The sequence below is a fragment of the Charadrius vociferus genome, unplaced genomic scaffold, assembly GCF_000708025.1.
Source record: "Charadrius vociferus isolate BGI_N301 unplaced genomic scaffold, ASM70802v2 scaffold280, whole genome shotgun sequence".
Lineage (NCBI taxonomy): Eukaryota > Metazoa > Chordata > Aves > Charadriiformes > Charadriidae > Charadrius > Charadrius vociferus.
Genome location: NW_009646340.1, coordinates 35,093 through 38,885, shown reverse-complemented (window position 1 = coordinate 38,885; position 3,793 = coordinate 35,093). Strand labels below are relative to the sequence as shown.

Below are 3,793 nucleotides of genomic sequence, written 5' to 3'. Positions count from 1 at the left end.
CTCCCTTCTTCATTCTCCAGTTAAAAAAATAGGCACGATGTCTGCCTGTTTCAGGCTCTGTATCCTCCTCTGTTCTGCTGGACTCCTCCAAGATAACGGGTTACAGTTCTAAGATGCATTGTAGGATTTGGAAATGGCTGTCGGAAGTAAATTCAAGAGCTTGTTTATCTACGTCCTCTTCTAACCTTAATCAAGATTGAGATCTTACCCGTTTTGTTGCTGGTAGTAATGTTGCTAGCATCTGCGCGCAGTTGGCTTTAGTCATGGAAAAGAAGGATTAAACACTTTGTGCTATATTTGTAAGCAGAATAAAATACGTTTTGATTTCCATTTAGAGCAGTCCACGCAGTGACAGGTTTCATATTCAGTACCAAAACAATTTTATTCTAAAATGGTTTTAGCTAGGCTGGTATTTTTATATGCCTATTTATGAGTGAAATCATTAGACTGGAAATGTAGTCAAAAGGTAAAATTTACATGAGAGTTTTGCAGTTGATAGCTGCCAGAGTTTCTCAGGTTAGTGGCTTGCTTTTGGTTTGGCTTTGTGAATTAAGGTCGGGGTCTAATTTCAGTAGCTGATCTCTGGGGCTGTTAGGAAGAAGGTTAACTTCTCCAGAACTGGAAGCCTTACTACAGAAAGAAACTTTGCAAGTGACTTTTATAATCCTGCAAAGAGCGCTGTTGTGAGATTCCACTGTTTGTGTATGAAAAATCACTTCGGTTTGGGGAAAGAGCAAGGAAAGACAACTGTGGGATCAGGTTGGAATTTCTGCTTGGAAAAACATAGCTCTGTTGAGCAGTCTGTCAGTGAGAATGTAATGGTCATACAAATTCTTGTCATCCAAAGGGATGAGGCAAACTCAATATAGCGGTGAGATACTTACTACAGGAGATCTTTTTGTAGCTTTAGGAAGCAAAACGCTAACTGTCTGTTTTTCCTTTTAGGCATTCTCCATCATAAATATCCTATTCAGAACTAAATCCAAATCTTCACTCTCTGGATCTCCTAAAGGTACAGGAAACTTACTTAAAACATTAAAGTTTCTTACCTTTTATTTGCATCATATTAAAGAAACCACAAATTGTGGTAAGACATGATTGTCCACAGGAAGTCTCTGTTTTTTGTTTGATCTTCTGGCTTCTATCTGCAACACCTTTGAGAATTATAACACAAAAAAGCCCCAAGAGCACTTTTACCTGAAAATGCTGTGTTCTTTCTTTTATATGGGAAGATTTTAATTTATTTTTGGCTGAGTGGACTGAGACTATGTTCACATCTTTCTGCATTTCTTTGCTTGCCTTTGGGTTACCTTAGTGACTTCTGAACTTTGTGTTTTAACGTATTCAAAATTTCTGGGAATAGTCCAGGCATTGATGCGCCAAAATAAGATGAAAATCTAAAAACTGGAGTGGGGAGCAGTGCTCTGTCATCTGAAAATCCATCTCTAAGTTTATTATTGTCCCTAGGTCATTGGATTGTTTGAGGGCAGCCATTACTATCATGAGGATAATACTCTAGTGCAACACTATCTCAGTAAAGTTTAAAATATTAGTGTCTGAGTTAGCGAAAAGTAAGTGTGGAAGGGTGGGAAAGGAGGAAGTTGTGTGATTAGCTGCTGCCTGAGATGGTACAACATTTGTTCGTTCACCTATCTTTCGAAGTTTGTGAGTGGTTTTAAGTTCTAGTATTGCCTTGAGTATTGTATAGGGGTCAGTTATTTGTGCTAGTATTTGTCTTGAAAAGTTTGAAGTAGCTAACCCCTGATTACATGGAAAAATCACCTGAAATACTGGCATCTCTTCATTTCTCTATCCACTGTAACAGCCTTTATAAGTTGTTAGCCTCAGCTTTCTAGATCATGGTGCTTTTTCTTGGATAGTTAGGGTTTTGTAAGCCTGTTGTAGGGCAGAGGGCAGATTATTTTGTAAAAGCACTGTAAACCCTTCTGTAATCCCCCAAACTCCCCTAATTAAATGTGCAGTGATGGACAGTGAGTTTTTATACCCTACTGAAATACTTCACGCAAATCAGCTACAGTACCATAAACTTCACAGGTAGCTGAAAAAATGCAAACGAAATTCCAGTTTGTTTTGTCAGACTGCTCTTTGAAGTCAAAGTATGAGCTAAATGTTTTTAAAAAGCAAACATAATATATATTTGTATATATAAACTTGTAAGGTATAATCTTGTAAGTTACTACCTAGTGTCTAAAATTCTCAGAAATTTGTAAAGTGGAATTTCACCAATTCACCAGATGTTTTTAACACCTAATTTGCTTTGGGTCTGCCTGAATTCAATCTAATGAAATAGTTCTGAGTTGGTGATAACTTACAGGGTATAGATTCAACTTTTGCTCTGAATATAAAACAATATAAAATTGGTGTATTGATGAAGGAGAGACAAACGTAGCAAAAAAAATGACGTAGCAATTTATGGAGAAATGATGTAGCAATTTATGGAGAAGCAAGCATCATATTCACTTAGGTTAAAAAGGATATATTCATTGGAAAAGTTTTATTTTCATTGCAATTCAGTTCTGTGGCAAAGAATGGCATGCCCTGGTTCTCAGCTACTTGAATGTCTTGGGGATAAGCCTTGAACAGCAGTGTGTTCTGCAGGTTTCGGATTTCTATTTTAAGTAAAAATATAGCTTATTGATTCCTTAAAATTTCTTTTTGGTTAGGCATTGCAGCTTTTTCTTCCTCCACCTTTAAAAACAGTCCTGGAAAGGAGCACTCACGTGATCCTGTTGACTACTTCTCTTTCTTCTTAAATTAATGGCTCCAGAGGCCAGGTATTTGTGTGGTAATTTTGGTCATCAAATCACAGCTACACTTGTAATTGCGAAGCATTTTGCAAAGAAGGGTGTGGGGGATCGTTGCCATCTTACAGATGCATAAAGTGAGCTGTGCATAAACTCTCAATACTTGGTTTCTTGTGAGGCTGGAAGTCTTTTGGGTTCCCAGAAGGTACAGGGGGGCTGAACTCTTCCAGTTAGTTGAAAGGCTGCGGGAGGGTGTGTGGTGAATTCCAGCCGGGTGTGTGTTCAAACCCACTCCTAGGTCCTTCTAGTCGGTTTGGATGTGACTGAGCAGTCAGACCAACAAAGAAACTGAGCAGTTGGGCTCTGTGCTGAGAATGAGCAGGTTATGAGCTGTGGACGTGTCTGCAGCAATTTTTTTGTCTGGTTGTTGAATGTGCACAGCTGAAGTCTATTCAAAATTGGATCGGTTTCCAAAACCTTATTGTTTCAAGCACTAGGATGTGACCTCAAGTCTCCACAGATTTTTGTGAATAACGGCTGAATTGTCTGTCCTGAATATTATTTTAACCAGAGGTGTTTGAAGAAAAGCTTTTTCAGGCAGAACACCGATGGCTATAACTCCTGGTGGCGAGAGGGCTGAGTAGAGAGCAGTCTGAGCTGTGAGGTTCTGTAGTACTCTGCCGTAAATAGAGAAAGTGAACTAATAATATCCTTGTCAGGGACTTCCCTGCATGGGGAAAAAAAAAAGAAAATTAATAGCGATTGGTATAGTGTTCCTTCTCTGCATTGTATGACTAGAAAACCACTTTAACATATGTATTTTGGAGCTGCAATTCCATCTTCCCTAAAACCAGGTGATGGCAAATAAATGAAGGCTAGTGCCTTGCTTTGAAAGCAAAGTACTTGTAGGCAGAGTTTTCTGAAAAGAATTTCAGGCTTCCTTTCCAGCATGATCTGAAAGATCCTGATGGTACTGACTGCAAAATAAAACTTCTGGTGTCGTCTTCTCAAAATGTGTGGATTGGAAA

The 3,793-nt window shown here is 38.6% G+C and overlaps 1 protein-coding gene across 1 annotated transcript in view; it reads left to right on the top strand.

The window, feature by feature from the left end:
• The first annotated feature begins 943 nt into the window (after positions 1-943).
• Positions 944-3,793, top strand: part of STAU1 (staufen double-stranded RNA binding protein 1) — a 27,220-nt gene continuing 24,370 nt past the window's right edge. Inside the window, exon 1 of the mRNA XM_009887011.1 lies at positions 944-1,012. The gene's annotated coding sequence lies outside the window, so the exon portion shown is untranslated. The remainder of the gene's footprint in view (positions 1,013-3,793) is intronic.